The following is a 22,604-nucleotide window of genomic DNA, read 5'->3' as shown; positions in this document are numbered from 1 at the left end:
TAGTCGATAGAATCTGAGGACCTCTGCATAGATATACAAAAAACCTGATTCTTAAACAACTTGATACAAATATTGATTCAATAAGTTAATATTAGGAAGTTTCTCATCAAAATGTAAGCAAAATCTCCATCTCAAGTCAGAGGGTATCCAGGAACAGTTTGATCCTTAACCTATTGAATTCACCAAAGACCCACAGGCTGCTTGCTGACTTTTAGCTTGCAGAAATGATGTTACAAACTGCTTAACAAATACGTTGCTCTGTAGTGAGACAATATTCCTTTCCCTCCCCAGCGAATACCATTCCCAGTGATCTTTCCCATTCCAAGCTACCATCCTGGCTGTTTCCTGTTTTCCCAGATTTACTAAGGTGCCGCCTTCCAGCCTGAAGTTGTAGAAAGCAACCAACTTGATCCACAGTCTCCGACACCTTTCAACTCTGGACGTTCACCAGTCTAGCTTCTACCTGGGTATGTTTGTAATGCAGTAAAACACCGGTCCCTTGTTTGGCAACATTCCAGCCTTTTTCCTATCCTCAACCATTGAAAGAAACATTAAACTTTCACTTAACGGATGGCCTACAAGTCACACACAAGTTAAATGGAAATGCAAGGTATATGAACTCCCAGCTGTCTGGACGTTTTCTGGGATGAAAGGGTAAAGAAACAAGTCATTTATTAGCAAGTGGAATTCTTTCTACTTTTCTTTGAAAAGCAAAACGATGCTTTTTCTGGTAAATTATGTCATTAGAACTGGCATCTCCTCTTACCAGGCAAAGTTCAGTGGTGTCATGAACTTGTTTTCATTGTTTTCCCTTTCAAGTCACCATTCCAGCTGAATCTCTCCAGGAACGTTGTTTGTGTGGTTTCATTTAGGACACCTCTGGAATGATTATGGGGAAGGGGGGAGATGAGAGAGAGAAGTCAGCCACTGACTTCAACTGTGAGCAGAAGTAAACCCTTTCATGCTGCTTCCAGTGGAGCTATCTTTGAATTTTTAGCAGTGGATGATGTTACCTAAAAGCTCATGGTCAAAAGTACTAGAAGTTTGGTGATTCAGAATTAACATGTGGCACCACAATATGGAACTTTTCTTAGGAGGGTTATGCCACCAGAAAACAGGCTTCCCACATCTACAAATGGTTTCAACCGTGGATTGTTGTGGGTTTCTATCGAAACTTGTCTTTTAAAGGGAGGGTGTTGTGGGAAAGATCTAATTGTTTGCTGGCTGTTTAATCTGGTTTAATTGGTATAACTGCTGTGTTTCCTACTCCTTTTAGTTGAGGGATTTGCCAAGATATTTTGACAGTGGTACCTCGGTTTAAGAACAGCCCTGTTTACGAACTATTTGGTTTACAAACTTCGCAAAACCAGAAGTAGTGTCCCGGTTAGCGAATTTTACCTCAGCCTATGAATGGAATCCAGATGGTGGAAGGGCACCGGTGGCATTTCCCATTAGGGAAAACATGCCTCAGTTTAAGAATGAACTTCCGGAATGGATTAAATTTGTAAACCGAGGTACCACTGTAATTTTATCTTTGTTTTAAATGATTTTATGGTAAATTATGTTTTGTATTTTATTGTTTATGCAAACTGCCTAGAGAACTTGCAGTAAATTAAAGAAACAAAAAAAAATCCATTTTGCACATAACACTGTGAGATTCTAGCGAGACTCTGGGTTTTTTATATTCCTAAAGTATTGTTTCCCGCAGAATGGTGGTTGGATAGAACTTGCAGTTTGCAAGGGTGAGTGTGCTAGGAAGAGTACACACAAGGGTGGGTAACCTGTGGTCTGCCCATATGTGGATGGACTCTGACTCCCATCAAATGTGTTATTTATTTATTTCATTTAAAAAAATACACTGCTTGATTGTAAGAAACCTCAAAGCAGTTTACAAAAAGATAAGACAATAAAAGTGAGTAAAATTCACAACCATACTTTAAAACATACAAGAGTTAAACACAATAACAGATTAAAATTACTTCAACTTTCTAAGCTAGTAATTGAATTCCAGTAACATCTGGAGAGTCACAGGTTCCCCATCAAGTCAAAGAAATGTCATAGTTTGCACAATTTGATTTGTAGCATTTATTGTTTTCCCTGAAAAACCAAGAATTTAGTTTTGAGTTTCTCAGATTCTCTGGGTTGTATTCAATGCAAGTTCTACTCAAAGTAGTCCTGGTCAAATTAATAGGCATGACTAACTTGAACCCATTAATTTCAGTGAACCAAGTTTGAGTAGAACCTAGATTCATGCAACCTTCTGTTTTTGAAATGATGAATATGGTATGAAAAGTCTTTTTGACAGAAGATTGAGTTGCTCTTAAAAAAAAAAGAACTGTTTTTGTTATTAGATCTTTTCTCTTGTGCTCCATGCCCTTTCTCCCTCATCTTTATTTATGAGTGTAACAGAGGTGTCCGTGATTTCCCTGATGGTGAAAATCATGGGTCCCAGTGGGCTGCTCTTTCTTAACTAAATATACGCTAGTAAATAAATTCATTGCCACAGTTTCATAACTCTCCTTTGGGAGGATTGAAATAAGCTTCGGCAGAAGGAAATCAGGAAAACAAATGAGTTTATTTTGGGAGGTGCTGATTGCAGTTACTAGAATAAAGTGAGAGAAAACAATCATTATTTGCTAATGTAAAACCTGATGATATATTTCTTAGTAAAGCAAAAGAAGAGCAGATAAGGAATACTATGGAAGGATCAAAACAATTTTGATTGCTTAATTTCATAGTTTGGGAATGATGCAAACATAAACGATATTTGAAATGTGGCCACACAAGAACTCCTTCCAACAATCCATAGCAGGGAATGGTTCAGCTTTTGATGAATCTCCTGATGATTCTTACAGCAAAAATAATGAGACTAGATTATTATTATTATTACAGTCATACCTCGGAAGTCGAATGCCTTGTGAGTTGAACATTTTGGCTCCCGAATGCCACAAACCCGAAAGTGAGTGTTGCGGTTTGCGAATGTTCTTTGGAACCCGAATGGCCGACATGGGTTCCATAGCTTCCAATTGGCTGAAGGAGCTTCCTACAGCTAATTGGAAGCCGTGCCTTGGTTTCTGAAGGTTTTGGAATTCAAACGGACTCCGTTCAACTTCTGAGGTACGACTGCATTATTATTAGGATAATAGACAGAAAAGGATGAATATGTATTTAGTTTAACATTGAAGCTGGTCCTCTCTTTTGATAAAGAAAACAATGCAGATGCATAGAGTTCCTAAACAACATAAACATTTCTTAGGATCACTACAAATCCACTTTCCCCAATACAATGTGTCCTTTTATGCTATGTTTACCAGTATATGCATTTCTATACACAGTTCACTCCAGCATTTTTGGTACATTATGTGACTGGAGAAATTTTGCATTGCAAAATTTGGGGGCATGCGAATTCTGATGGATGGCTGTGTTTCGGTTCATGCATTGTTTCAGAAAGTGTAAATTAAATAGGTTCACCTTTAAATCCAAACTACATCAGATTTGCCTCCCATCCCTGCTGTCAAGGACCCAGTGCTTTCATACCTATTACATGGGACTGAAATGGAGGCCCTGATAGAGATGGGACTCAGGAAGATCCTTTGTAAGGACTCTTCTTTCCATGTCCCCCCTGCCACTTTCAAAACCACATAATTCACAGCTGTAAAAACCTTGGTCCCAGTGGAAAGTTGGAACCGAAGACCTTTGTGTTGAAGAGCTGATTTTTAATTAGAATTGAAAATAGCATCCAGCTTCCTGCAATACTTCATGTTTAAAATACAGGGAAATAAAAATAGACATTTGCAGGGCTCAGAATAGGCCTTGTTGCCCCTCAAGTCCATTTCCTTGTCCCGTTGTAATAACCTGTCAGTCTTGGGCCAGCACTTCCTCTCCCTTGCTTATCTATTGGGAGACTGTCTACCTCTGACTGTCTGAGTGACCAGCTTATAGATATATCAGCAGTCCCTAAATAAAAGAACATTGTGTTCTAATTTTTCATTTTCCCAGTTGTTGTTTTTTACAGAGATCATGTTTTCTATTTTATGTTTAATCTCCTATCTCCCGACAATTAGAGAAAGCTGCCTATTGTTAGCAATCTCTGAACGTCTTGCTAAAGCTACCAGCAAGTGCCCTGTTACAACATTTTGCCATCCTCCAAATCTATGTAAACTATTAGCCAGAACGGTATTGGAGACATCCATCAGCAATCCTGATAATTCCAAATGCTGTTATAATCTGTGTGTATCTCATGGAGACAACTATCTTCAAAAGCAACAGGACATCACCTGCAGGTCCTGCAATACAATTTATATCCTGGAATGCAAAAGAAAAAACAGCAACAACACCCCTGGAATGTCATATGCAGCATGTAGGCTAAAACAACAGCCCTACAAACACATTTTAGAAGCTACCAAATTGGTGATTTTGACAAGAAAAGTGGAGCAACCTGTTGCTAAGTGTTTAATTCTGAGTACTACAACCTTTCAGAGTTTGCCACAGAGATGCCAACAAATCCAACAATGTGAGCAAAAAGGGAGAACTTCTGGATGTACATGGTGGACACGTTAAGTTTGCATGGCCTCAGAGGATAATACCAGTATCTCTTAAGCCAATGAAGGTCTTCAGTGAATGAAGACCAGTCCCCTTGGAAACTGCATGATTTCTATCATAACAAGTGATGAAGATGGAAGACAAAATGTTTGCTTTAAGAATTTAAAATTTACGTTTTGTTAGTCTCTCTCACACACATGCACACATAAAAATACCACTCAACTTGTTTTCTAGAGTTAGATTCTGCAGTGTTTGTTCAGTTATATTAGAGCATAAAATAGATTGAAAAAGAACACCTCTACTGAGGTGAAACATCTATAGAATTTTGGGGGGAAGTTAGAAGTATTTTCATATGCTTAGCAGCGTTTTCTGTGTGACAGGACTCACTGGTGCAGAATGCCATCACCAATGTTGCTTCCCATGGCAGCCATTTTGTGCTGTCACCCACAGTTTTTAAAATCAAGATATGAGTACCTGCACCTCAATTTTTAAAAGCAATTTTTTATACTTCTTTTGGCACTGGGAGAAGCACATACCTCTCAGCCACATTCTGGCCAAAAGAACATGCCAATGCTTTTAACACATGGAACTCCATATGTCCTGCTAAAGCCCATATACAGTCACCAAATTCATTATCTTTGCCCTTCTTTTTTTGCAGCCATTGTCAACAACAGGGGTAATGCTAGATGACACTGCATATGTAGGTCCTGGGACTTTGAAGAAGTGGCAGCCAAGATGAGCAAAAACACTTTGCAACAGCCCATTAAAACAGTGGCAAACAATTTCCTTAGTATGAGGAAGAGAGGAAAATTTGGATGAGGAACTTAATAGCTACTACCAACAAAGTAAACATGTACAAGTCAGTTGCCAGATACCAGGGAAGGAAGTTGGCTTCATCTTTTCCAAGAAGCAAATATTTTAATTGGCTGATACTCTTCAGTTGCAAATAATGTTTCCAGGGCTCTTGGCTGCAGCTACCAATGAATTCACCAATCGTATCACTAAGCATACATGTAAACATCCAATAAATGAGCAGTGTTGCTGTTGGGTACCCCTAGAACAAATAAAATGAACTTCAGTTCAGCATATTGTCTTAAGACTTGTGAAGTGTATTCCATGGTCTTAGCCCCCCCCCCTCTAGGAAATGAATAAGTAATTAAAATAACCTGAAAAGAACAGAATACCCATGTCCATTCCTGGTCTCTCTTAGGTTGCCAGCAAGGCAGTATTTCTAGCAATAGCTCTATGAAGTGGACAGCTGTGCCCTATAAACCAGTCTGGAAATATTTTTATTGCAGTTCCTTCAGGCTGTAACTACATAATGTCCATTAGACTGTGTTGAGACATTTACTTTTTTAAATTAGATTTTATAGACTTGAAATGGATGACAAGGTATTTTTTACAGCATCTGCAAGTCTCCTTCTTCTGAAAAGTTCAGAAGGCCTTCCATGACTCCTTCAACCAATGCAGGGATTTATTTATGTGCATAATGCCATTTGCACAACATTATGTACTTCTTTAGCTCACACAGTTATGGATTGGGATTGGGTGTATTTAAGAGGTCAGCTCCAGCTATTGAGCCATCCATATATTGTACTACTTTATATCTGGAGTGGAAAATCTTGGGCCACATTCACACCATACATTTCAAGCATTATAATACCACAGTAAACAGTTGTGGCTTCCTTCAAAGAATTATGGGAGACGTACTTTGTTAAGGGTGCTGAGAACTATTTGAAAACCTGTATTTCCCTCACAGAGTGGTTTAATAATCAAACTCTTGGAATTGTTGCTTAGTGAGGGGACTAGGGGTCTACTAACAACTCTCAGCACCCTTAACAAACAACAACTTCCAGAATTCTTTGTTTAAAGTGGCATTATACTGCTTTTAAATGTAGGGTGTGAATGTGGTCTTTGGAAACCATGTACAATGGGAACAGAAAGGCCTAAAAAAAACATATGCCTTGGTTTGTGCAAAATGCCCTTAGCGCCACACTAGACAATACAATAATAGGTGCAAGGTTGTATTTTATTTAAATATAATAATGAAGAAATTGCATCAATCTCACATAACAAGTCTGAGCAGCTGTAGCCTGCATAGATGGATAAACTTCTCCTGCCTGTTGCTAGGGGCCAAATTACTCCAGATCAATTGCATTAGCCAAGCTGGCATGATGGGAGACAAATGGCGTTTTCCTGTAGAGGGAAGCCAAGGGTGTATCACTTGACCAGTGCCAGCCACCCCAACTGATCATCATTCAGTCAACCACAGGAGGTGGTTAGAGTAGTGCTCCCCACCCAGCATGCCTCAGGGTGCTGACCAGCTGTAAGGCACTTACTTGCCCACAATAAATGCCAAAAGAACCAAGCAACCAAATCAAACCCAAACCCACTATAAGACAATCGAATTAAGAGCAGTGTGAAGAAGGTGAAAAAGTACACCCAGAGACCAAGCAGTGTTCATCCCCCAAAATCCCTCCTTAGCCCCAAGCACCAACTGGCAAAGGGTGGGCTGCTGAAAAGAGGAAGGGCTCGGGGAGGCATGCTTTATAGACAACCTGCTCCCCTGAGCTTATTGGCCAGTTCAGGCCATGTGGAGGAGACTCTCACCCAGGTGAAGGGTCCAGGTTTAAATAGGTGCAGGGGAAGGAGTACAAGGAGGAAGGGAGTAAAATGAATCAAGAGAGGATCCCAGAGTCCAGAGCTAATGTTGTCATGATATGGTGTGCTGAACATGAACTGAATAACAACCTGAAGTTTCATGGCTTGTTTCCAGAGTTATGATGGAAGGAAACTGGCCTTATTTACTATGACCCATGTGACCTTCATTCCACACCCACTACCTGATAAGAAGTCCTGGCTTTAGCTTTGGATTTTTCAGCCACGATGGCAGTTATCCCACTGCACTTAAAATAAAGTCTTGTTTTGCAGGAAGGAGGAAGTGATTGATCTCTTAATGTCGGAAGTAGTTGCCACATTTAGATGCACTTGGAATACAAATGTTCCTTTAGAAAGCTGAAAGGCCTGGGCAAGCAAAAAAATGGCATGTGATCCTTCCAACCTCCGTGAATGGGAACCCAGGAATGGATGATCATACAGTCAAGGATTTCTTAATGGGTTCCCGTTAGGTTATCTAAACAGGTTGCATAAATCATTTTCAGCATACCATTTCCTATGCTAGCAATTAATAGGACCAAAACAGAGATAACTGTCTGGAGCCATCATACATTTATTATAACTTCCTTCCTCTTTCAACACCCTTTCTTCAGTACAAAGCGATGCAGAAATGTGCACGTCCATTGTAGTCCTACCTGTTGTACTGGAGAAGATTCAAAGAGCGAGGGATATTCAGGTCATTTCAAGATCATTTCTAAGAACAGCTGAAGTTCCTCAAAATGAGGATTTCTATTTTGCTTTGTTTTTGTTTGACTGGAGGCAGCTACTATTAACAAGTGATTGACACTGGGTTGTATCGTGCACACCTGCTGTTTTAAAATGCCTATAAGGTGTTGGCAGGCATGCAGGTGCAATACTGCAGTGGAGGGGCCTAGCTTTGAAATGCTATATGCTACTTACAAAAGAGGAATATGGCACACAGTGCTGCCATATCTTCCTTGAATGCTTCCTTTGGCAAATCTGGCACTTAAGACCAAATTATGGTGGGCTACACTCTCTGCGACATCTATGCTGGCTTGGCAATGCCCACAGAATGAAAGATGGAAGGAAATGCTGTATGGAGAGCTGACTTCAGGCACTAGGTATATTGGCAGACCAACTCTGTGCAACAAAGATGTCTGCAAATGGGACATGAAGGCTGGCAACATTAACTGTTCTGTATAGGAATCCCTTGCAGTTGATTGCAGTGCTTGGAGACATACAGTCAGGTTGTGTATTCACAGCAGTGAGCACAGTAGGAATGACTGCTGGGAGGAGCGCAGAGAGAAGAAACACACCTGTATCAGCGAACCAGATGTCTTCATCTGCCAGACCTGCAATAAAATATCTCTCTCCTGTATTTGTATCTACAGCCACAGCAGGCGCTGTAACTCTCTGACACTTAGACTTAACCCCAAAGGTGCACTCTTCCATTGTCTCCCAAGACAGACGGAGACCAACAAATGATACAAGATCATGTTACTCTGTAGACCAAGATCACATGCTGGATAAAGCATCTCAGATCTGCTTCAACAGTTGCAGTTTCTTGTTTTTTAAGTGGGGTGGTAGTGGGTTAAGTTCATGAGTTCAATTTCTGCTTCAGCAGAAATGGGTGGCATAGGAAACTGGGAAGTGGAGTGAAAAACAATATCTAACCTTGTTCATGCAATGGAAGAATGTGTGGTGTGCAGAAGGGGTATATTTTACTGGCAGGTCTAAAGTCAATCTCTCACTTTGCTGGGCATATTTGGCTGTTTCTTTCTGGCAGCGTGCCAGCCCAATGCATTTGAAATATATTTATGTTAAATAGGAATGCAGAAAGAAAATGCTGGGGTGTGTCAGGGTGTAATGGTTGCAACCCCGGAGGCCAACATTTTAATTTAAAGCTTGAAAGGGCAATGCGCTGCACTTAGTTAATCCATAAGAACTTCCTTATTTTTCTTTCCTCACAGGTCTCTACTCAGTTTTGACATTCAGCCCAAAAATCCAAGAACTCCCAGGACTGAGTGCTGAGAAATGGCTTCCAAGGATTTAATATTCTTTGTCTTCTGATGCTTCCCCTGATAATCCAAAAGGATATATAAATAGGGAAAATGGTAGGTAAATGCTCCAGGCAGCCAAATTGTATTCCCACTGCTAAAACCTAAACTGTTTATAAAATAAAATCTCGATTTGATAATGAATCTAGTGAGATCATTTTTATGGAATTTTGTCCATATACTCTTATGATGCATATACCTTCGCTTTTCCAAATACAATGAATGAAGTGTCATAAAGCATATGCATCACAGCCTCATTCTTCTGAATGAATTGGGAGAGACTGATGTTAGATTCCTGCATGTTGCAAATATTAATGTGGAGAAAGGGCAGGGAAACGCAGGACGTGATGGCATCAGATCATACATTTCCACTGTGACATGCTATAGGAGAGATGGTAGGGGGTATATCACATTCAGCTGTTTTTGGCAGAAACCCAGCATTCCTTATCATGTTTGGTTGTGCCCAGAGATGCGGTGTCTTATGAAGCATTTCAGCATTTGGTGGATCAGCGGAATGCAGTAAAATCTCAGGTTTCATCAGATGGGGCTATTCAGAGCACAGCTGAGGAGAATCAAGAAGATATGGGTTCTTGTGAAATCATCCTATCTAACATTGAGGGGTAGGATGCAGTCAGGTGCCACAATGGCAGGCCTTTAAGGCTAGCCAATGATGCATGGTACAGACCAGTTCACGGGTTGAGGCAGCACTTGGAATCAAGAATGGAATTCTTCATGTAAGGTAGACAAAAGGAGGTGCATCTTCCAAGCTCTTCCTTTAAGTCACATGTGGGCAATATTTGGCCCTTGAGATGCTGCTGAATGGCAACTGACATCATTCCTAGTCATTTGACATACTTGCTGAGGCTAATTATTATTATTATTATTTATTATTATTATTATTATTTATTTATACCCCACCCATCTGGCTGGGTTTCCCCAGCCACTCTGGGCGGCTTCCAACAAAACACTAAAATACAATAACCTATGAAACATTAAAAGCTTCCCTAAACAGGGCTGCCTTCAGATGTCTTCTAAAAGTTTGGTAGTTATTTTTCTCTTTGACACCTGGTGGGAAGGCGTTCCACAGGGCGGGTGCCACTACCGAGAAGGCCCTCTGCCTGGTTCCCTGTAACTTGGCTTCTCGTAGCTAGGGAACCGCCAGAAGGCCCTCCGCGCTGGACCTCAGTGTCCAGGTATACTGGACCGAGGCCGTTTAGGGCTTTAAAGGTCAGCACCAACACTTTGAATTGCGCTCGGTGAGAACTGTAGTTCAGCAACCTCTGGAGGGCCAAAAGTTCCCCACACCTGCCTTAAGTTTTAGAGTGCCTCCACTAATTCGGATTGCATTAAGGAAGTTGCATTTATTTGCTGCTCACGGCAGGTCCCTATATATTAACCCCATAACTGTCTGCTGCCATTCATTCCTGGATGTGTGGAAGTGCCCTCCCCCCCCCCCCCCCGCAAAATTGTAAGCTCAAAATTTTCCTCAATTTCTGTAGATGTTCTAGTTCCATTTTAAGAAAATGTAGCTTCCTTGTGATTTAAGGGATTACTGCTAATCCTATGCATTATTGTTAACTCTGATTGAGGTGTCATACTTCAGTTTTGTTGTCCATTTGTTGTTGGTAAAATATGAAAACTGATTCCGGTTTTCACTAGAAGGTCCACAAGGGGGTTTGCCATGGAGATGAAAAGTTTGGTTGCTCCAATCAAAGTTTAGAAGATGGTGGCCTGCCAGGTTCAACCACCTTGAAGATAAGACTCAAATGCTACAGAAGAACAATGGGCCTGATACGCCTTCTTGAGAAGCTTGAACTATTTAGACAGGCCCAGTGGCCTGGAAAGCTAAACAACATCCATATGCAATGATTTTCTTGATTCCCAATGTCGAAACTGAAAACCTCTTGGCTTTAAACTTTAAGCCTGTGTGTCCATTCCCCTGAGTATAAGAGTTTCTGGCAAACTATCAGTTCTTAAATATCACTTCTCCAATTACGTTCTCACAGGTTAGTATTTATGCAGACCGAGCTTTTCAAATCCTTGTAGTTGGTACTGGGCTGCAACTTAATGCATTACAGGTGGCTTTTGGCGGTTTGGGCTCACAGGCCAAACTGATTCCAGATGGTCACACGGTATGAGTAATAACATCAGCTCATTAAGTTGCAAAGTTTCAACTACAGTCCCAGAATTATCAATGAAATAAAAGCTAAAGGAAAATCAGCTGTACTCTAAGTCATAAATAGGATTTTTCATAACTTTGAACTTTGGATTTGTCATTTGTTTCAATGTTATTAATGGGGGTGTTTTCTATGGAAAAATATATGAAATGCTACTGAGCTCAGCTGCACTGTGGGTTCTGAAGATGTTTAATTTAAGAGTGATGCGGAATGAGACACTAGATATGTATAGAGATGTTCATCTTATATCCTGAAATGTCTGAAAGGGTAGCCTACATGGAAAAAGCTGTAGGCTTCCTACACAACTGTGAAATCTGATTGAACCAGGGCTTTAGTAAAATCATTAAAACTCTGTAATAAACCACTTCTAAATGCATACATAAATAGCAAAAATGAATGGTTGCTTAGACCAAGGCCTTTGTTCACTGCTTGGCTTGTGTGGTAGTAACAGAAGGGGCTCCTAACTCAGGTATGTGTTCCAATACTTTTGTATCATGCCAAATAGGGAAACTATTGGTTTTGGGCAAAGCAATGACCACTCACGCCTTCCGATGTGGACCAAGAAGTATCTCAAAAGTGCCTAGAAACTGCAAGAGACAGAGCAAGGGAATTTTAATATAGCAAGCTTCCACAATTTACTTATTATTTTTAAATAGCTAAGGAAGTAATGTACATTTAAAATATTAGCAAAATATGTGTATAATGTAATTTACAGTGCAATCCTACCCTTGTTTACTTGGAAGGTTCAGTGGGACTTACTCCCAGTAAGCGTGCATAGGATTGCATCCCTAGCACTAAAAATCTGGATATATTTTTTCCTGACCCAGAAGTTGTTTTCCTTCCCAGAGAGCAATGCCTGCTTGGGTGGATTTCTTGGGGACAGCTTGCCTATTTAAATGATGCTTTTGTTTAATCAAATTCCTCTTTTTTTTAAGGAAGACACATTCAGTCACCATGCAAAGTGGTGTGTTTTGTGAATGCAAGAAGGATCCCACTCGGCTACACACCGTGCAAATCCATTGCAATGCTTGAATGCGAAATCCTCACATCGAATTTGCTTTGGCTCTAATCAGCAGTGAAGCTGCATGCTACGCGGCATGTAGCAAAAGGGAACTTATAGGAGATAAGGACAGGCATATGTATCAAATGTTATGCTATTTGAAATTTAATTAGCCACATCGATTATTATGTAGGTAGTTCTTCCTCCCTCCTACATTTCTGAAAGTTTTGCAGATGTTGTACTACCACTATTTCCAGATGTTACAAGCTCCCCCCCTCCCCAAAGTGCTGGGCTGTGGCCCAAAAAAGGGATTTTCTATTGGAAAATTCTGGCACTGACTGCAATTCCAGCCATGTATTGCTCTGCTGTGAGGAAATTATTGCGTGAGAGTAGAATGAGGATGCAGAAATGGAAGCAGAGGCTGGCTCTGGAGCTGAGCATGGTGTCAGTCTGCAAGGGCAACTGTGGGTAAGGAAGGGGCAGCGTCCTATGATTATGTCAGCTTCCCTATCTCAAACACATCTGGATCAAAGCCCTGGCTACATGGGCCTTAATTTGCGACTCTAACTCGGGCTGACGCAAGCCAAAATTATGCTTTCAGAAATAAGCCTAAGCTGATCCAGCCAGAAAATTATGTGGCTATAGGTAACCCAAGTGCAGCCTGAAACTATTAGCGTACATTTCAAGCGCCGGGAAAGCAGAAATAACATCCAAAACAATTGCAAAGCGACAAACTAGATTTCTGAGGGCCTGGGGCTTTCAGGAATGTCAACATCAGAGGCTAGACATCACACAGGTCTGTCTGACCGCAGTCCTTTCCCATTTACAGCTGCCATAAGAACGTAAGACGAGTCCTGCTGGATCAGGCCAAAGGCCCATTCTAGTCCAGCATCCTGTTCTCTCAGTGGCCAACCAGACGCCCTTGGGAAGCCCACAGCAGGACCTGCAACAGCAGTCTTCCCACTTGCATTGCTCAGAAGATTGCCTCCAACGGAGGAGGTAGCGCACAGCTGTTGTGGCTTTGCCCTAAGGCTAGCCGGCTAGATGTACACAGCTCTGCCTAGCCAATTCCAGAAACCAAAGGCATTCTGGGCTTAGGGCCAGAGGTGTGTTATCTGGGCCAGGGAGAGAGATTGCATCTTTGGAGTGGTGGGAAAAAGCTCGAGGGGATCCACTACAGTCTATTATTTGTGCACGAGGTGAATTGTTATGCCTTGCTTTACCCAAGAGGCCCTGAAGGGTTCCAAGGGGTGGGTGGGAGAAATGGGCAACCATGAAACTTTTTGCATGGGAGCCTCACAAAACAGCCTCTGGTGAGAAGTTATAGAGACCCGGGGAGGTCTGTGGTCTGGGCTGTTAGGAACTAAGGACGATAAAACAGACTAATAAAAGTGATGTGTTGTGCACGTCCCATACAATGTCTATGAAAACCAATGGCAGACCTCATTTAGGGGCACAGGAGTCGGAACAATGGTTAACATATGTATCAGATTATAGCAAACACATGCAAAAGGTGAAGAGTAGGGGGAGACCAGATGCTGGAGCCACAGTTCTATCCCAGCGGAGAACACTGGGACTTGTATACCGCCTGGGAGTTCATATAATTCATGGCTAGCCATGTACAAAGACTTTTTGCAAGGGCCAATAAATAGCAATTGGAAGATTATGGGTTACTGATGGATTTAGAGCATGTCTTCTAGCTTACTGCAATTAAAACTGATGAAGAGCCTTTGCAGAAAGTGACGAGTGGACTGGCACTTGGGGATGTGAATTTCATTTCTGCCTTTTGCACTAGCCTTCACATTATTGCAAACTCTACAGCCCAACCCTGTGCGTGTTTATTTGAAACTGAAGGCCACTGAGTTGCTTGGGGCTGACAGCAGTAAGCAGTACTTTTTTTCTGGAGGGATGCAGGGGGACGCATACCCCTAAACATTTTGTGAATCTTTGTACTTTTGTCCATTTACTGTATTTATTTTTCCCAATTTGAACTATAAAACGATGATTTTCTTGAGTCAAAATGAGAGTACCCCAAACATTTTTTGTTAAGAAAAAAAAGCACTGCCAATGAGACAAATTAGACACGGTGCTAAAGATCATAGAGAGCCAGTGTGGTGGTGTGGTTAAGAGCGATAGACTCGTAATCTGGGGAACCGGGTTTGCATCTCCGCTCCTCCACATGCAGCTGCTGGGTGACCTTGGGCCAGTCACACTTCTCTGAAGTCTCTCAGCCCCACTCACCTCACAGAGTGTTTGTTGTGGGGGAGGAAGGAGAATGTTAGCCACTTTGAGACTCCTTCGGGTAGTGATAAAGTGGGATATCAAATCCAAATTCTTCTTCTTCATCATCATCATCATATTTGAAGCGATGTGGTTGGTTTCTTGATGTCAAGAGCCACCTTAGAAGGTTTGATGTTGTGTCATGAAGGGGGGTGAGAGCAAGGTTTCCCTTTCTAGTTGTGCTCCTTATTAGAGTCTCCCTGGTGCAGCAGCTGTTAGCCTCAAAAGACAAAATCCCGATAGATGTTTCTAGTGACATGTCTAGTTTGGCTCTAAGTGTGCCGGAATAGGGTTTCAGCCTTAGGCCTTAGGCAGATATTATCTTTATAATTAAGGAATGCGGCTAATAAATGAAACCAAGATGGAAACTAGTTTTGTCCTGGGTAAGTGATTAACAGTATCAAAGCAGAAAGAAAGCTGCTTGCAAGATTTAAGGTTTTTATTCTTAAAACCTGTGCCTTCTATTGCAAATAGAAATTTTCCGTGTAAAATTCAAATGGATCTGGCCATTTTCTCACCCATTTCCATCCCCGCCAGTGTGTGATACTCAGCTCTTTTCTGTTATAAATGTCAAGAAACAACGGCAGGTTTGGGTGGCACTACTGCTTATCAACTCTGTGCATTCTTTATTATGAATGAGAGCAGTAACTATGATTGCATAGCCCATTGATTCCAATAGTGGGTCTACGCTGATTATGACTTAGCAGGTTACCACCATCTAAGGGACTGCCAGAATGTCAGAGTTAGGTTCATTTGTCATCCTGGATCCCCTCTGGGAGCCAATTTGAAAGCAGGAGGCGGCTGCTACCGCTTCATCACTTTGTGTTGCTTCGAGGAGACAAAGAGGAACTTGTTTGCTACTTGCTTTCATCTCAGTGCATTATCAGCCCTATTAAAAATAAGAGCACTTTCCCTCAGACTGAGCAGTGCCACCAGAGAGAGAAAAGAGAGAGAGAAAGCAAAAGGTAGCTTTTTATTCAAAGGACCTAAAGACCCCCGACATATCAATCATTGTCACGTGTGATCGCAGCTAGGAGTATAAGAGAAACCTGCAGCCTGTCAGCCTTGCAGACAGATTCAGTGGTTATATGAGCAAAACCAAAGTGTACAAATCACTGAATTCTCATTACAAAAGACCCTCAGAATAGAGGGACTTCACATCTAGCTGTGGTGAGAGAGGAGCCATTTATTCCACAGCTGTAGTGTACCCTACACTTTCTCTTATATGGATTACTCTTGATATGTGTTGGGGTTGGAGAAGCAAGTATGAGTCACATTTGCTCGTAAGTGGGATTGGCTTCCTTTATATGGATCAAGGCTGGCCAGATTGACATTTGTTTGCCAACCAAGTCATTCTAGATAAACCTAGAACCTTTATTAGGCTTTGATTCACCACACAAAAATATATAAACACAAATAACTAAGACTTTTCTTGTAAAGGTCTTGTAAGGCTGACAGCTAGCTATGTACATGAAACACTGTGGACATCTGAAAGTGTTGTACAGATGTGTAGGTGTAGCAGTAAAGTTTTTGTAAAGGATTTTATGGATCTGTCTTCTGACACTGCGATTACTTAAAGCAGGCATAGGCAAACTCCGGCCCACCAGATGTTTGGGACTACAATTCCCATCATCCCTGACCACTGGTCCTGTTAGCTAGCGATGATGGGAATTGTAGTCCCAAGCATCTGGATAGCCAGAGTTTGCCTATGCCTGACTTAAAGCACACACTCCAGGATCGCCGAGGATCAGGCTTGAAGATTGTATACAGAACTCTCTGAATTTTTCAGCCACATGGGAAACAATTAATGCCTCTGAGTGTCTATCTGGTTAATTTGTGTGTTGCTAGTTAAGCATGGTCGTTGCAACAAATCATCAAGTTCACAGCAATTGGAGGAAAAAAATGTTTTATGTGAAAAAGCCTTTAGCTATTTCTCTCAAAGAGTTCCTTTAATGCCCTCACATGGTCCTCTCTGCAAGTGTCTCACAGGGCATATGTTTTAAAGTTTGAGCTTAATAGTCCTAAACTGACATTCCCCTCTTCCAGTTGGCAGCATCTGACCACAATGTGCTATAATAATGAAGGCCATCCAACATGACTCTGACCTATTTTTTCTTAAAACACCACCAACAAAAACATATTTTGGTTCCTGACTTTTGCTCCTGTTACTAAGTGCATGGGCTCCATCTGTACTATGCATTTAAAACAGGAACATATCACTTTAATCAGTGATGGCTCCCCCCACAAAGACTCATGGGAACCGTTAGGGGTTCGGAGAATTGATTGACACCCTTGGTCCCCTCAGCGAGCTGTAGGTCTCAGAGTGGTTTAACAGTCAATCCCTCTGCCTAGAGAATTTTGGGAATTGTAGCTCTGTGAGGGAAATAGGGATCTCCTGATCACCGTCAGCACCATTGACAAACTACAGTTCCCAGGATTCTTTGGGGGAAGCCATCACTTCAAAGTGGTATGCTGCTGCTTTAAATGTACAGTGATACCTCGGGTTACAGACACTTCAGGTTACAGACACTTCAGGTTACAGACTCCGCTAACCCAGAAATAGTACCTCAGGTTAATAACTTTGCTTCAGGATGAGAACAGAAATTGCACAGCAGCAGCAGGAGGCCCCATTAGCTAAAGTGGTGCTTCAGGTTAAGAACAGTTTCAGGTTAAGAACGGACCTCCGGAACGAATTAAGTACTTAACCTGAGGTACCACTGTATAGTGAAGACAGCGGCTTATTAAAAGAAGGGGAAGAATCTGTGAGGGAACAAAATGGAGAACAGAAGGAGGCACATGCTCTGTGCAAAGAAAACAGGAGGCTAAGCTAAGAAGTGATTCATGCTGCCTAGATTAAGCATCTTCCATACAGTGTGAGAAGCTTCCTGTGGGTTATAAGGGCCTGCTAAAGTGAAAACAACCCTGCTGGCCATAAGTCTGAAGCCTTACACATTCTTATGAAGTTCTGTCAGCAGTATCAAATAGTTTATAGCCCTGCATCAAATTAAGAACTGATTTCATCTAGCATCACCAGACATATCAGGTCAATGGATTACGCAATGTTTTTTATGATTCTCATCTTAGTGATCAACATTGCAGGGATGGTCAAATGGGATATTCCCCTTGGTAACTCGGATGACTGTGATGCCCTTTTCAGAGAGCCAAATGCCTGCAAAATCTCAACTGGAAAATATCTATATATATTCAGCTGTCAATTATTATGATTTTATTTGGGTGTGCCAAAACTGGGGCCATGATGATGAAGTTTTCAGGTCTCATGAGGACAATCCACCCAATTAGGTGTTCCGCTGTGGAATTCATGAAGCATTATGCAATTGGATCATGTGATGTGGGTGGTTCAGGCATTTAGCAGTTAATCCTTGAGTGTTCTGGGTACAGGATGATGCAAATGCATTTCGATTTTGATGCCAAAGTGGAGTTAAAACTGCACAATTAATAGTACTGTGTCATTAAGTTTGTGTGCCTTCTAGTTTTCTGGATTCAGTTCATGGCTGTGTGTGAACTGGCAGCTATTGAAATTGTATCATGATTTGGATGGATTTGAGTGTAAACACATGTACCCAATTAATAAACAAGTAAGTAATTTTTTTTTATACAAAAAGAAAAGACACAAAGAGTTCAACTTGGATGTAAAGATTTATCAAATAAACAGCCTCTGCTGCTATGATTTCTATTGGAACAGATGAATGAGCAATGAAACAGCAGAAATTACAGAGTATTTAGCTCAGTGTTGCCCAGAGCATTGCTTCCCCATGAATGCTTCTAGATCTTCAACCTTTTGCTCAGTTGCTCCTCTGGACATAGCAGTTTACACCACAACGTCTTTTTAGAAGCAAGCTTTGTTGAGTTCAAAGTGCGTATAGGATTGGTGCCTTCATTTCCCTAACCTGTTGGACACAATTTGATGGTTTCACTCCCTTCATCAGAAATGACTGTTGCAAACCATTGTGAGTACCTTCCTAGAAGGGTTCTAAAACTGCTCAACTAATATCTTAGAAGGAGCTATTTGTATTCCCACCCCGCAAGAGTATAGAGCGATTTGTGAAAGTTATTCTGTCAGTTACTTACTCTTAATATTAAGATGGGGAGGGGGTACGCTGTTTGGAGACAATAAAAATAAAATATCTCACTATCTTGTCCAATCCCCAAAGCACCTAATGCTAAAACAGCAGTTCTCAATCTGTGGGTCCCCAGATGTTGTTGGACGACAACTCCCATCATCCCTGAGCTCTGGCCTTGCTAGTTAGGGGTGATGGGAGTTGTAGTTCAACAACATCTGGGGACCCACAGGTTGAGAAAGGCTGTGCTAAAACCTTCTGCTCACTTCCTTGGAATGACCCAGTATCTTGGCCTTTGACTCTATCATCTATCTATCATCTATCTATCATCTATCATCTATCTATCTATCTATATCTATCTATCATCTATCATCTATCTTCTATCATCTATCTATCTAATCTATCATCTATCATCTATCTATCTATCATCTATCTATCTATCTATCATCTATCTATCTATCTATCTATCTATCTATCTATCTATCTATCTATCATCTATCATCTATCTATCTATCATCTATCTATCTATCATCTATCTATCTATCTATCTATCATCTATCTATCTATCTATCTATCTATCATCTATCATCTATCTATCTATCTATCTATCTATCATCTATCTATCTATCTATCATCTATCTATCTATCATCTATCTATCTATCTATCTATCTATCTATCTATCTATCTATCTATCATCTATCTATCTATCTATAGTTTAGGACCTACCCTATTGTCCTGTCTGTATTTTTAAAACCGGTTTGAATATTGTTCTTTTAAGATGGTTTAAGGGGGACCTCATGGTGAAAGATGAGTAAGAAATCTCATTAGTTAAGGGTGCTTCTGAAATTCTCCCCATTCAAATTCCTCATTGGATTTTGGCATTTGAATAACTTGACTTGCTTTCTGAAGGACCAATGCATGGGAAGTCCTCCACTGTTCCATTTTGCACAGTGTGCTCACACCAGCCATGCATCCATCTCCTCCACCTAGAGCACATGGGAAACCCTCCCTGTCCCCCTCCTTCCAAGGCACCTATTCAAAGATTAAGGGGAAGGAGGAGCACAGATGGATCAAGAACAGTTTGCGCATGAAGAACTCTACCACATGCCCCCTGAATCTGCATTACATCTTTTAAAAGCATCTTCTTACTAGGGGCTGCCACCCCTGCTGAAAGTGCTCGCAACCCTGCCAACTGGTGGCCACACAACCTGCAGAGTGATGACATTTTCCCTTACAAAAATATTATATAGGAAGATATACAGTGTTTTCATGCAACATTAATAACGAATGGCTTATTAGTCAAAGGTTGACTTCATTTGCTATTGGTGAGTGCAATGGAATGCAAAGCAGATCATTTTCTCTTGGTTGTATATATTTGATGGAAACGTAAGTCAAAGGCATACAAGGTGCAACTATATTATGAAGATATTGTTTCAAATGTAGTGACTTTTCTGCCCAGAAGCTTCTATTTTTATTTTGTTTTAAAGAAAGCAATGAGCTTTGAGTGTCAGGCTGGATACTCAAAGGACTTAAGTTAATGCAGCACTAACGTCCACGGAAGATGGATCTGATTACTATAGAATACTTTATTCAATACTCAGGACAGGGAACAAACCATCAACTCATAAAGTCAATAAAGACAACATAGCCGCTTCTTAAAAAGATTGCCAGGGAACATGATATCTACAGTGTGGTTAACTATGAAATGTTCAAATCACAAATGAGCCAGGCGGTGAGCATCTGGATTATTTTAGCAATCAGCGAACGGAAGCTGGGCACGTGACTTCTGCCGGAGGCCAAAGGGCAAAACTGGCTATGATTATCTTGTAAGTCAAATGAAATGGTGACCATAGTTCTGAAAAAAAAGAATAAAAAAAGAACCCGTGAATAAATTGGTTTTTGTTTTTTTTAAAAAACAACAACCCGTAATGATTTGCCTTCATGCTTGATCCTAATTGTTGCAGGAGCATTTTGCTTCAGAGATTACTTACATGTTAACTCTGCTGAGTGCTTGCTCTAGCTAGATTCCACAACCCAGAAAGCAGGAGTGTGCTAATAAGCCGTGCCCCCTCTAACATGTCGTCCCCTTTTTGTTTACAGCCCTTTGGGAGCTGGAGAGACCTCTTGCAGTGGGGAGCGTTCCCGTCTTTGTCTTCATTAACTTCCTGCAGGTGAAGTCTCAGTTAGGGATAGATAAATTTGCTGGTTTCCATTTTCCATTTTCCCAATTATTTTCCATTTTTCCAATTTTCCATTTTTCCAATTTTATGTGTGGTTCTCTACATTTCCACATCAGTTTGAGGTTGTTGTTGTTTTTATATATGTTGTTTTTATATGTTTTTACGGACAGATCCTGAAGCTGAGGCTCCAATACTTTGGCCACCTCATGAGAAGAGAAGACTCCCTGGAAAAGACCCTGATGTTGGGAAAGATGGAGGGCACAAGGAGAAGGGGACGACAGAGGACGAGATGGTTGGATGGTGTTCTCGAAGCTACAAACATGAGTCTGACCAAACTGCGGGAGGCAGTGGAAGACAGAAGTGCCTGGCGTGCTCTGGTCCATGGGGTCACGAAGAGGCGGACATGGCTAAACGACTAAACAACAACAGCATATGTTGTTTTTATATATATATTTAAAAAATCCTTATGAAAATTTATTAGCATTTTAGTCTTATATCTTTGTATGCAGTTTTGCAAAAAACAGACAACTCCCCATTCCTGCAGGGGTTGTGTTCCTGGCTGCCGTGCACTTCAGTAGGATGTGCATAAGTCTGCTCCACCTCACTCCACCCCAGTCCCCTTGCAGCACTGAAAATGGCATGTTGTGCAAGTGCTGGTTGGCGCAAGTGGGTCAGCGCTTGTATACACAATTTTGCAAGGCAACTTTGCCTAACGTAATGCATTTTTGCATGTTCCTTTCACTGATATATGCATTTTTTATGCACGCTTTCTCTTAGCGTATGCATGTTTGTACACCTTATTTGGCTGCAGAACTGCACTGCCAAATTCAGAGTGATGTAAGTTTTGAAAGGTGGCTTTGTCTTGTTTCACGGAACGTTTCAGAAATAAGGAGGGTTCACCTTTAAATGAGAACTGAATCAGATTTCTCCCTCAGCCCTACCACCAAGTTATGAAGCCCTACCTACCAAAAGTTGAAAGTGATGCAGCAGAGGGGTGGGGCGCTTGCCATCTCCATCACATGATTTTAATTGTGTGAGGAAAAAGAACACTGGAATAGGACCATCGCCTTGCCAGTATCACACCTAACTGGGAGCCATGATGGCTGTGGTCTGGGGTCAAACCTCAAGGAAGCACCAACCATGCATCCGATTGAAGAACCACATACATCAGCTCACCATTTCATCCCATATTTCATTCTCTTTTTCAAATGTTACTGGAGCAGTCTGGGATTCAGCCAGGGTGAAGTGGCAACTATGCCACAGAACTAACACTTGAGGTGGTACTATATAGTAATCCTTCCTGAAAGAACCTGCTGAGATATGGTCTCTCAGGAAACCTGGGTCACATCAACACCATACATTGAAAGCACTTTTAACCACTTTAACAGTCATGGCTTCCCCAAAATAATTCTGGGAACTGTAGATGGTGCAGGATGCTGTCCTCATCGATCTAACATTCCCAGGACTCTTAAACAACAGTTCCCAGTGGCATAAGAGTGCTTCACATTTATGGTGTGGTTGTGACCTTTGAAGGTCTGGACTGAATTTTATTTTCTTCAGTTCATCGCTATAGCTTTGTATTCTCTTCTTGCTCTGTGGTGGTCAATATGTCTAAAAAAAAAATTCATTTGCAAGGAGAGTTTGTTCCCCT

General features: G+C 41.3%; 2 long non-coding RNA genes across 2 annotated transcripts in view; both read left to right on the top strand.

The window, feature by feature from the left end:
- The window catches only part of LOC310764994, a 376,088-nt gene that overhangs the window by 108,770 nt on the left and 244,714 nt on the right, over window positions 1-22,604 (top strand). The gene's annotated exons all lie outside the window — the stretch shown is intronic.
- LOC310764992 lies at window positions 320-21,565 on the top strand. The gene is made up of 3 exons (XR_014549399.1): window positions 320-467; window positions 9,150-9,293; window positions 21,124-21,565. It is a non-coding gene; the product is annotated as an uncharacterized lncRNA (long non-coding RNA).

The sequence above is a fragment of the Podarcis filfolensis genome (genome assembly GCF_964270895.1).
Source record: "Podarcis filfolensis genome assembly, chromosome: 6".
NCBI classification, from domain to species: Eukaryota; Metazoa; Chordata; class Lepidosauria; order Squamata; family Lacertidae; genus Podarcis; species Podarcis filfolensis.
The sequence above is the reverse complement of the archived record's forward strand: the minus strand, read 5'-3'. Positions and strand labels throughout refer to the sequence as shown.